A 13,215-nucleotide genomic window follows, 5' to 3' on the forward strand; every position below is an offset into this window, starting at 1 on the left:
AAGGGTGGTGTAAAGTAGATGGAGCGTTGGATGACAAGGAGATGTGCAAAGCCTGAAAGCTAAAATTGCAGGTTGAAGCCAGATCAGGAAGGCCTTGAATGCCAAAATGGTGGAGTTTGAACATTATTATCAGACACTGGGGACCTGTTGAAGAGTTTTTATCAGAGAACATCTTACCTAAACCAGCACTGGTGGGTTATGATTGCTATTTGGCATGGCTCAATCCAGTATCCAGTTTCTTTCTCTCCCCTTCTCTTGGCTATGCTTTATTATCAGACCTCATGTCACAAGATGGTTGTAGCAGTTCCAGCCCTTCCACCTTCTCTCTAATCCTTCTCTAGGCAGGAGGAGGCACAGCATATTTTTTAAATTCACAGAAATGGACTAAAGGCATTTCACTGGCTCTAAGCAGGTCAGGTGCCCATCTCTAACCCAATCACCATATTAAGCAAATATAACATTGTAATTGGCCAGGCTTAAGTCACATGTCTATGGAAGGGATAGGGTCAGCTCTACTGGAAGCAAAAGGATTGCCTATGGAGGATGAGTGGTCCCCCAGAAAGAGATCTGATGAGTCAATTTAGAATGATTTATTCAATGTCTGCAGAGAACTGCTCTACTCTTTAGCTGAGTAGTGGTGTTGGGTGAGGTGGAAGCCCCTCTGGGGCTCAGGGAACCAGGACCAGGGAGTAGGAGGGTATAAGGTGGAGAAGGCGGAGTGGCAGAGGATGAAAGTTTTGGAGAGAAAAACTTGAGTGCATGATGCTTAGTGGGTCAAGTCCTGGCTCAGCCATTTACTTTGTGAGGGGCCTTGGGAATGTTATTCATTTCTCTGAACCTCATTCTTCATCGCTCAAGTGGTACATGAAATGTTTTCTTTAGAGAGCTGCTGTAGGGAGTTGATGAATTTATGTAGAGTCCTTGGCACAAAGTAACTACTTGATAACAATCAGCAATTACAATATTTCCTTGGCTCTATGAAAGCAGTGATTATAGATGAATCATTGATTTAATAGCCTTTTGGAGAGAGAAAAAATAGATGAATCATTGATTTAATAGCTTTTGGGGGAGGATAAAAACTGCCATATCAATGGCATGAAATTTCAGAAATGTTAAATTTGAAAAAAAGTTATCTTTGAATTGAGGAAATGGACAGCGATGATGATGGTGATGATGGTGATGGCAGTGATGATGACTGGGAGGTTGGTGGTCAGGAGCTAAGAGAACAGATCTGGCACACACAGACCCTGGTGTGGGTGCTGACTGGCTGCCTGCTGTTGAGACATATAAACCAACAGAAAGGACTCAACAAGCGGTCACTTCTTCTCACCCACTAGGTGCCTCAGTTTCCCTTTTCACTCTCTGTCCCATGACACATGATTTTTTATCTTCCTTACACATAGCTGTATTCACTTACTTTTCTACAATTTTTGAAAAATAATCAACTTGTTTTGATAATTTAGGAAAATTTCTTCTAGAAAATTATAAAGAAAAAATCATCCAATTTCATCCCTGTCCCTGGAGATGACTCTTCACTGTTTTATTGGATTTCCTTCTATGGTATTTTTCTGTGTATAAGGTTTTGTTGTTGTTGAAGTCATAATCATCCTGTAATTTCAATTTTGTATACTATTCCTTTCTTGGTTATTACCTACTCTCCCTAAATAGAATTTTAATAACCATAATATTTTTCATCATGTGTCTGGAATTGGTTGACTTAATCATTTCTATTTGTGAACACTGAGTAGTTTCCAAGTTTTCACTGATTAACATCAGAGATGTTAATAACATAGAGTTGAAAAATTTTCTGCAAAAACTTATCTAGTATTTCTGATAATATCATAAGGAAACAATCTTGTATGTAGAAATATTGGGGAAAAAGTTGGGACATGTTTTCAATTCTTAGTAGCCAATGTGATTTTCAAGATACTTTTATCACTGTAGCTATTTTGTAGCTATCTTTTATCTTGTAGCTATCTGTTTTAAATGTTTGACTTGTTCACAAATGTGAGTGCATGCAAAAACATACATGTGCACACATGTTTAGCATTTGTCATGAGTGACCCTGTAGACTAGGATCAATGGGAACGTCAATAGGATGTATGAAACTGGGAAACAACCCTTCAAAACTCTGCCACCCCCAGCTCAGTGTTAAAAGAAGCCAAAGAAGCTGACATAGGATCTGATTGGCAGGGCGATTTCTCTCTCCAATTCTGGCTCAGATACTAGATTTCAGCTCCAACTCTGGGGCTTCCCCCTAAAATGAGATGTAGCTGTCAAGGCCAAAACCTTCTTTTCCCTCTCCAGGGTAAATTCCTTAGGGCTTAGGTGACTACTATCTTCCTATGCCCTCTTGTCTAGGAAACTCTCTGCTGGGCCCTAGGCAGCTACCCTTACGAGGGAGATTTGCTCCTGGAAGATCCCTCTCAGGGTGCAGGAAAATAGACTGGGGTGTGAGAATAAATATTAGAAGTTCTCATATTTTAAAAAACTTTTTTTTGGTGAAAATAATGCATGTTTATAAAGGTATGTGCAATATGAATGTACAGTTTAACGGATTGTTCTAAAATGAACATCCATGCTGAGAAATAAAAACTGGCAGTGCCCTAGAAGCCTACCCCTTTCAATGACACCCCTCTCCATCCCGTCAAGGTAACCCTTGTCCTAACTTTTATGATAATCGGTACATTAACATTCTTCATACTTCTACTATCTAGCTATGCATTCCTAAACACTTCAGTTTAATTTTGCCTGCTTTGGAGTTTTCTATAAATAGCATGCAAATTATGTTTTCTCTTAAGTCTGACTTCTTTAGCTCAAAAATACTCTTTTAAGATTCATCCACGTTGTTCTGTAACATTTTTTGTTGGAAAATATTATTGAGCTGAATGAATATACCACGATTTATATAATCATTCTACCTGGGGTCTGCAAACTACAGCCCATAGATCTAAATCCAACTGAATGCCTGTTGTTTATAGATAAAGTTTCATTAGAACACAGCCCAGCCCATTCATTTACACACCATCTATGGCTGCGTTCACTCTCCTAAGAAGAATTGATTAGTTGTGGCAGAGAGTCTATGGCCCGTGCTGTGTGCTTGCATGCTAGCTTTCTTCAGTCATGTCTGACTCTTCGTGATCCTATGGACTGTAGCCCTCTGGTTCCTCTATCCATGAGGATTCTCCAGGCAAGAATACTGGAGTGGGTTGCAATGCCCTGCTCCAGGGGATCCTCCCAACCCAGGGATTGAACCCACTTGTCTTATGTCTCCTACATTGGCAGACAGATTCCTTACCATTAGTCCCACCTGGGAAGCCCATATATGGACCACAAAGCCTAAATATTTACTATATAGCCTTTTGCAAAAAAAAAAAAATAGCTTGCTAACCCCTCCCTTCTACAGTTGATGCACAGTTGTTTTCCAGTTTAGGGTTATCACAATTTATGCACATTTCTCCTGGTATGTAGGTGCCCAAGATTTTCTGGGCTATATACTTAAGAGCAGAATTGTTGGTTCACACAGTAGACATATGCTCAAATTTTCTAGATAATGCTGCACTGTTCCAAAGTGGTTGTATTAATTTATATCCCTCATTCGTGTATAAGAGCTCTGGTTGTTTCATATCTCTGAACACTTGTATGGGTGGACTTTTTTTTAAAAAAATTCAATATGAACAGTTGTCAGTTACTATTACTGCTTCTCTTAAGGACCTTGCAGTCTAATGGGGATGAGCCATTGAGCAATTATCGCTAGGTGTGCAGAAAATATGTGCTATCTTTCCTGTCACAGAGACTCCTGTCTAACTTTGTTATTCATTTGGGAAATTGCAAATACAATTTATGCTGGTCAGATCTAGTGCCTCTAGAATTTAGATGATGAGGGGAAAAGTGCTCTAAGACAATTTAAGGGAAGTTCCTCTTGAGAACATAAGATCGCCTCCTGCTTTAAATAAAGGTGCCATTAGCTAATTGCTCACTCTGAATTCAAATCCCTTCCTTTGTTGCTTCCCATTTATTGAGCAAGAACACATCTGGATTTTGCTTCTGTTTTGCCTGGAAATAGTAGAGGAAGACTCATTATTTAGCTTTTTTTTTTTTTTTTTTTTGTCACTATCTGTGATTAGAGGTGTTTCAAAATAAATTGATGGGTCAGATATGCCTTTACCGTCTTATGGTTGATAGCCTCATTGTTTTTACTCCACCTTTATTATGCTGGTCAGACTTTCTAATTTTTGCCAATCTGATAGGTATGATTTAGTATTTTATATCTTAGTATTTGGGGCTTCCCAGGTGGCGCTAGTGGTAAAGAACCCTCCTGTCAATGCAGGAGATGTAAGAGATGTGGGTTCTATCCCTGGGTTAGGAAGATCCCCTGGAGGAGGGCATGGCAACCCACTCCAGTATTCTTGCCTGGAGAATCCCATGGACAGAGGAGCCTGGTAGGCTACAGTCCATGGGGTTGCAAAGAGTCAGACACAACTGAAGCGACTTAGCAGCATGCATACATCTTAGTATTTACATCTTCCCAATAGCTAATGAAGTCAGGCATTTTTTCATTGTGTTTTGGCTCTTTTTATTTTCTCTCCTGTGAGTTTCTTAGTCATTTTGTCCATTTTTCATTCAGTTATTTGCTTTTTCCTTCTTGATTTATTGGAATTCTTTATCATATTCTGCTTATCAATCTTTTGTTGGTTGTGTATTACAAATACATTTTCTTTGCCTTTGACTAATCAAAGCTTCACTTTCTTGTTGGTCATTTTCACTCAGCAATTTTAAATTTTAGTCAAACCAATTCCTTTCCTTTGTGGCTTGTGCTTTTTGTATATTAACCAAAAAATTTTCCTATTCCAATGTGGAAGACAATTCTCCCATATTAGCCTCTAAATTTATGTTGCGGGAGTCCTTACTTACAGCATCTTAGTCCTTTAGACAGTTCTGTGGAGTGGAGCTTTATGCTCCTAGTTCAGATGAGAAAGCGGTTCAGAGAGGTCAATGACTTGTCTAAGGTGGCATAGCTGATAAAACCATAGCAGAGTGCAATCTAGACCTGCTTGCCACTCCCCAGGACGTGGCCTCCGGAGTCCTTCCAAGACCGTAAATTCTTCCTCTTCCACAGCCTGGAGAAGGGCACTCTGTTCACTTGCATGCCCCAGGAAGGGGGAGTTGAAGCCCCAGAAAAGAAAGTGCGTTCAGGTGCTCTGCCCAGTGCCTGGGCAGTGAAGAGCATTCTACTTTTACAGGGCAGGTGGCCTCCAGGATACAGACTGTGGAAATACCCCTGTGGCCCGCTTCCTGCGGGTCTCAGAAGAGCTGGCCTGCGTGCCAGCCTGGGCCCGCTTCCCCCCAGCAGGGCTGTTTTTAGGCCTCAGTCAGAAGCAGCCTGGCCTTCAGGGTCCCTGGGGCTCAGCTGCGGACAACACACCCATTGTTTCTCCATGGTGGGCCTTCGAAAGTGGATGACTTCCAAAAGGTCTGCTACTTTTTCCCAGAAGTGGGAGTCTTATCTTTAGCCTGCCTGTTTTAGGCAACAAAGCTCACAGCAGGGTGTTCACCACGCTCCTGGGACCCACTTCACAGGTACTTGCCTGGGAGGATCCATTTTGCATGACTCACTGGGGTCATGACTCTGAGGGTATGGACTCTGGGCCTGCCTCTCAGCGGTTCCCCCAGAACACAGAAGTGAATCAGACATATTTCCCACCCTGGACCCTTCTCTCCATGGCTTGTGAGTTGTAATGCAACCCCAGTCCAGAAGTAGCCAGACCCCTTCATGGGGTTGCCTTTGACAATGGGGATCTAAAGGCAAAACTTACTCTGGGGCCCAGTATTCAAAGGAAGGAAAGTGTTAGTTGCTCAGCCGTGTCTGACTCTTTGCAACTCCAAGGACTGCAACCCTCCAGGCTCCTCTGTCCTTGGGATTCTCCAGGCAAGAATACTGGAGTGGGTTGCAATGCTCTCCTCCAGAGGATCTTCCCGACCCAGGGATTGAATCCGGTTCCCCTGCATGGCAGGCAGATTCTTTATCATCTGAGCCACCAGGCAAGCCTGGCAATATTCAAATATTCCCCTCAAATCACAAGAGATGTCCCTCCTACTTGGGCATTTTACCCCTTAAGAAAAGAAGCCATTGTTTGGGCTTTATGTGCAGCATCTCACCAAGTTCCTACAACTGGTCCAATGGGGCCCCATTCTACAGATTAGAAAACAGAGGTGCAAAGCAATTAGGCACCTTGACAACAAGGGCACACCCCTATAAATGGCAGATGCACAATGCTTCATTTATTCATTTGACACATACTGTTGAGATCATACTATGTGCCAGGTGCTGTGATAGATCCATGCAGACATCTGTGGGAATGGGCATCTCAGTAGAGAGAACAGCCAGAGAAAGGCCCCAAAGTAGGAACAAGCCTGGGGCTTGAGGAACCCAGAGAAGGCCAGTGTGTCTGGAGTAGACTGATGAGGGGGCAGCGGAGTGAGGGTGAGGGCAAGGCAGGCAGGGGACAAATCTCACAGGGCCCTAGAGGCCACGGGGACAGGAGATTTTACTTCAGGGCAGTGAGCACTCTCTAGGGGAGGAATAAGATGTGATTTGCATTTTACAAGTAGCACTCTGGGTGCTCACTGGGGCACGAGAAGGAGTGTCAGGCTAGGCTCAGGCTGTGACTTCCATTCAGGGTGAAGCTGGCATTACAGGGCGGGAAGAGCAAGTGTAGATGGGTGAGGTAGAGATAGAGCCCCTGTATCTCCTAGGGTCTTTTTTTTTAAAAAAAGTTGAGATATAATTTATATCCCATAAAATTTATCCTTTCTAAATTCACAATCAAGTGATTTTTAGTGTAACCCAAAGATTGTGCAGCCATCGCCACTGTCTAATTCTGAAAACTTCCATCATCCCCAGAAGATGCCCCATACCCATTATTAGTCACTCCCTTTTCTTCCTTCCTCTACTGCAAGGACATTACTAATCTCTAGGGATCAGTCTGGTTTGGACATTTCATGTAAATGAAATAATGCAGTAATGGGTCTTTTGTTGTTTCTGTCTTCTTTCACTTACCGTAATGTTTTTAGTTCATCTGTGTTGTAGCATGAATCAGAACTTCATTTCCTCTGATTGACAAATAATGTCCCATTCTAAGACATACCACATCACGTTTATCCATCAGTTGATGAACATTTGGATTATTTCCACTTAGCTACTATTCATAATTTCTGAAGAACATCTATGTTCAAGTTTTTGTGTGGACATTATGTTTTCAGATGTATCTGGTGGTGAAAGTAAAGTCCAATGCTGTAAAGAACATATTACATAGGAACCTGGAATGTTACATCCACGAATCAAGGTAAATTGGATGTGGTCAGGCAGGAAATGGCAAGAGTGAACATCGACATCTTAAGACTCAGTGAACTAAAATGGTTGGGAATGGGCAAATTTAATTCAGATGGCAATTATGTCTACTACTTTGGACAAGAACCCCTTAGAATAAATGGAGTAGCCCTCATAGTCAACAAAACAGTCTGAAATGCAGTACTTGGGTGCAACCTCAAAAATGACAGAATGATCTCGGTTCATTTCCAAGGCAAACCATTCAACATCACAGTAATCCAAGTCTATGCCCCAACCAGTAATGCCAAAAAAGCTAAAGTTGACTGGCTCTGTGACGATCTAAAACACCTTCTAGAATGAACACCAAAAAAAGATGTCTTATTCTTCGTAGAGGATTGGAATGCAGAAGTAGAAAGTCAAGAGATACTTGGAACAACAGGCAAGTTTGGCCTTGGAGTACAAAACAAAGCAGGGCAAAGGCTAACAGAGTTTTGTGAAGAGAACACACTGATCCTAGGAAACACCCTTCTCTAACAACCCAAGAGAGAACTCTATACATGGACATCATGAGATGGTCAATACTGAGATCAGATCAATTATACTCTTTGTAGCCAAAGATGGAGAACCTCTATATGGACAGCAAAAACAAGACCTGGGGCTGACTGTGGCTCAGATCATGAAATCCTTATTGCAAAATTCACGCTTAATTGAAGAAAGTAGGGAAAACCACTATGCCATTCAGATATTACCTAAATCCCATCCCTTGTGATTATACAGCAGAGATGAATAGATTCAAGGGATTAGATCTAGCAGACAGAGTGTCTGAAGAACTATGGCCAGAAGTTCATAACAATGAACAGGAGGCAGTGACCAAAACCATCCCCCCCAAAAAAGAAATGCAAAGTAGTTGTCTGAGGAGGCTTTACAAATAGCTGAGGAAAGAAGAGAAGTGAAAAGGTATCTCTAGTCTTTCCCTTTCTATTTTTTTCCCTCTTTTTCTTTGCATTGTTCATATAAGAAGGGCTTCTGATCTCTCTTTGCTATTCTCTAGAACTCTGCATTCAGTTGGGTATATCTTTCCCTTTCTCTCTTGCCTTTCACTTCTTTCCCCATGTCCCAGAGTCTTCGAGAGGACCTGATGAAAAACAGTAGGGGAAAATGCTGCATGGATGAAGATTTCCCCAGGATAACCTATCTCATAGAGCTCCATCTAGTCCTGGGCCCTCCGGGTCTTCCTCAGTTCCTGGAAAGAGAGCGCAGTTGACTAGAGAAACCAGCTCAGAATTCAGTGAGCAATTCCTTGATGCTTCACAGACTCAGAATAATGTCTTCCGAGATTGGGATAGGAAGACCTGCTGAGTCCAACGGCCCCACTTTGCTGAGGAAATATCCAAGTGTCAGAGAGGTGACTATCCCAAGGTAGCAACCAGTTAGCTGTAGCTGGGCCCAGAGCAGCCTCACCACCCTCAGGATGGATCTCCAAGTGAGCACAGAAAAGGCCCTGCCTCCCCTGCAGACCTGGAGGGTCCCTGGGGCACAGGAATACCTTTGAAGTCTCTGGGGGGATGAGCTGCTTCTTTGGCATAAACTCAGCAGGAAATAAAATAATGATCACTGATTCCAACATGAAACAATAACGATGGCTTTTTAAAAGGCCAATGCTGAAGTCCCCTCTCTCTAGAAGAACGCTGTGCAGCTGGTGCTACTGGGCCCCCACAAACAATCCTCTAGGTGGGGGAGACGCCAGGGGTTGGTGGAATCAAAGGTTTCCTAGGGAAGAGGGCTTGGGAGGGGGGTCCTCAAGGACAAGACTGTCCTTGCCAGGAGGATCTAGGGGCAGGGCAAAGGAGGCACGTTGGTGGAGAGAACAGAAACAGGGAAGGCAGACGCTTCTTTAGTGACATCATTAGTCAGACTCAGTTTTCTGTAAAATGGGGTGTGTCCATTGAGATGCTATTGGCTATGTGAGCAACATACTGAGCAAAAGTGATCTAAACATGGGGGTTGTTAAAGTCCTCATTTGACAGGAAGTCTGGAGGTTGACAGTTCCAAGCTGGATGACCCAGCTCTGCTTGTTGGAACTTCTGGACAGCCTCTCTGAGAATCTTTCTTCTCATGCTTGCAAGATGGTGGTCCTGGTTCTCTAGTCTAGTAGGAGAAAGAAAAGGAAAGTGAAGTCGCTCTGTTGTGTCTAACTATTTGTGACCCTATGGACTGCAGCCTACCAGGCTCCTCTGTCCATGGGATTTTCCAGGCAAGAATACTGGAGTGGGTTGCCATTTCCTTCTCCAGGGGATCTTCCTGACCCAGGGATCGAACCCAGGTCTCCCGCATTGCAGGCAGACTCTTTACTCTCTGAGAAACCAGGGAATCCCCTAGTAGGGGAAGACAGGTGGTAATCTAGAATGCACGCACGTGTGTGAACGTGATATGTGATAAGTGCCATGAAAAGGGACAGAGCACAGTGGCAGAGAATAACAGAGGGGCTCTGATTACATAGAGTGTCAGAGAAGAGGCCTCTGAAGGGCTCATACTTAGGCAAAGACCCAAAGGAAGAGAAGGAGCCAGATGCTGGATTGATTCAGGAAAGGGAGATCCTGGCAAGGGCCGCAATCCAGGTGGAACCCAGCTTCTCACCTCTTTAGCTTGTGCATGATGGACAACACACAACCAGTAACTCTGAATTTCAGTGCAGGTAGCCAGTTCTAAACAGCTCAACCACGGCCTTCAGAATTTAGAATGCAATAAACAGTCCAGGTGAGCAAAGAATCTCTGAGAACAGGGTCTCATGGAAATGCTAGTCCACCAGTCTCCTTGCTTCTCCTCTTGTCCTCCTACAGTTTATTCTCCAGCCAGAAACCAGAGAGTTGTGACACAAATGTTCATGAAATAAGGTCATCCCTTTACCCGAGGCCCTCCAATGGCCTCCCACTGCTCTAGAAGTAAACCCAGAGCCCATCCCATGACTGATAAGATTCTGCACCGTCCAGCGTCTTGCTACTTCTTTGATCCCTTCTCTTACCACCCTCTTCTCATTCACTCAATTCCAGCCTTCCTGGTCTACTTGCTGTTACTGGAATCTGCCAAGATGCTGCTGCCTCAGGGCCTTTTCACATGCTGTTCCCTCTTCCTGGAACCTTCTTCCCCAAATATCCACATAGCTCACTCCTCACTTCATCCAGGGCTCTGCTCTAAAGGCCCAGCTCAGAGTCACTCTCTATCACCTTGCCTTGCTTTATATCATGGAGTTGTCTTTCTATCGTCATCTTCATCAGAGCAAAGCCATTGTGTCTCACTTACCCAGTGTCCAGACAGTGCCTGGCACATGGTAGACATTCAATAAGTGTTTGTTAAACAAATGAATGAATGAATGCAGATCCACGTGTGAGATCATACAGCTATTTGATATCCCAAGTTGTGGTTTCTGAGCAGAGTGGCCCTGTTCACAGCGACATCAAGAGAGGAGAGTGACAGAGAAAGAAAGATTGTGCACCTGGCTGGAACACTGTCAAGCTGAGTCATCACTGAGGCGTCTTGGAAAATCATCAGGAGGGCAGGCTGGGCTGAAGAGGGGGGCTTAGGAGTCATGCGTGTGGCGAGGGTGACACAATCACAGCGCCTGCCCATGGGAGTGTGCAAGACAAAATGGGGGCCCAGCCGTGTGTGGACTGGAGAGATGAAGAGGAGTGAAGAAAGAGCAGCAAGACATGTCAATGAAAGGGGGAGGAGAAAGGTAAAAGAAATAATCACAAGGGATGCAACTGAGAAGGGGTCATCATTTTCTACTTGTAGTTTCCAAAATATACAAATAACTCACATAGCTCAATATTTAACAAAAACAAAAGATGAGTAAAACACCTAAATAGACACTTCTCCAAAGAAGGCGCACAGTTGGCCAACAGGCATGTGAAAAGATAATGAACATCACTAATTATTAGAGAAAGGCAAATCAAAACTTCAGTGAGGTGTTATCTCACACCAGTCGGAGAGGCCATCATCAAAATATCTGCAAATAATGAGAGCTGAAAAGAATGTGAAAAAAATGGGAACCCTCCTACACTGTTGGCGGGAATGTAAATTGGTGCAGTCACTATGGAGAATAGTATGGAGGTTCCCTGAAAAACTAAAAACAGAGTTAATCCAGCAATCCCATTCCAGGGCATATGTCTGGAAATATACTTGTACCCAATATTCATAGCAGCATGATATATAATAGCCAAGCAACCTAAGTATCCATCAAAAGATGAATGGAAAAGAAGATGTGATATATCTATGAGGAATATTACTCAGCCATGAAAAAGAATATCATACTGCCATTTGCAGCAACATGGATACACCTAGAGTTTACTATACTAAGTGAAGTAAGTCAGACAGAGAAAGACAAATATCATATAATATCACTTATATATGCAATCTAAAAAATGATGCAAATGAAATTATTTATAAAACAAATAGACTTACAGACATAGAAAACAAACTGAAGGTTACCAAAAAGGAAAGTGGTTGGCGGGAGGGATGAATTAGGAGTTTGGGATTAACAGATACATACTTCAGTTTATAAAACAGGTAAACAAGGACCTACTATACATCACAGAAAACTATGTTTAATATCTTATGGAAAAAACTATATTCAATATCTAATGGAAAAAATATGTATAACTGAATCAGTTTGCTATACACCTGAAACTAACAAAATATTGTAAATTAATTACACTTCATTTTTTAAGAAAAAGTGTGTTGTGGGGACATGCAGGAGTGAGGACTGAGCAGTGGTAGTGCTTTCAGGCACAGCAGGAAGATGAGACCTTTTAAAGGTCTTTAAAGATGAGTACACTTTTAAAATCAATCATTTCAGTTGGCCTTGGGAAAATAAACCAACATTTCAAAAATAACCATGAGGCTTAAAACTAAAAGCAGACAAGTTATTCCCAATGTGGACTACTTTTAATCAGAGCAATGGAGCTTGGCTTTTTTCCCCAAGTCCTAGATGAGGGGCTCACAAGTTATATTGGATCCACAATGGGGCCAAATGCAGAACTTCCTCAGTTCTGTTCAGTTCAGTTCAGTCGCTCAGTCGTGTCCGACTCTTTGCGACCCCATGGACTGCAGCATGACAGGCCTCCCTGGCCATCACCAACTCCCGGAGTTTACTCAAACTCATGTCCACTGAGTTGGTGATGCCATCCAACCATCTCATCCTCTGTTGTCCCCTTCTCCTCCCACCTTCAATCTTTCCCAGTATCAGAGTCTTTTCCAATGAGTCAGCTCTTCGCACCAGGTGGCCAAAGTATTAGAGTTTCAGATTCAGCATCAGTCCTTCCAATGAACACCCAGGACTGATTTCCTTTAGGATGGACTGGTCGGATCTCCTTGCAATCCAAGGGACTCTCAAGAGTCCCCTCCAACACCACGGTTCAAAAGCATTAATTCTTCGGCACTCAGCTTTCTTTATAGTCCAACTCTCACATCCAGAACTTGCTGCTAACACTTAAAAACTTGGAGAGTTTCCATAAAAACCCAGTTTCTAGCCCCTTTAAAAAGCAAGAATGCCTGAAAACACTTGCCTCTAATTCCCAGAAAGCATCAGTTGGCCGCCCTCTTTCATATTTACTTTTGAAGATTTTGGTTAAGCAAATAACAATTCTTTTAAAGAAAACCCTTTTATAGTGAACACTTTCTACCTACTAAGAAGTAGAGAGGAGAGTAATGTGAGGTACTTTGCCATATCATCAAGAAATTTGACAGTTATTAAGATCTGCCTTTCTTGTTTTCTCAATTTCTATCCCAACCTTTTTTTTTTTTCTTTTTGTCCAGGGGAGGGGAAAGTTGGCCTATTTTAAATTAAATTCAAGACATCATATGACTCTACCCATTAATACAGTTTG

The sequence above is a fragment of the Giraffa tippelskirchi genome, chromosome 7 (assembly GCF_054371585.1).
Source record: "Giraffa tippelskirchi isolate mGirTip1 chromosome 7, T2T-mGirTip1v1.2.pri, whole genome shotgun sequence".
Lineage (NCBI taxonomy): Eukaryota > Metazoa > Chordata > Mammalia > Artiodactyla > Giraffidae > Giraffa > Giraffa tippelskirchi.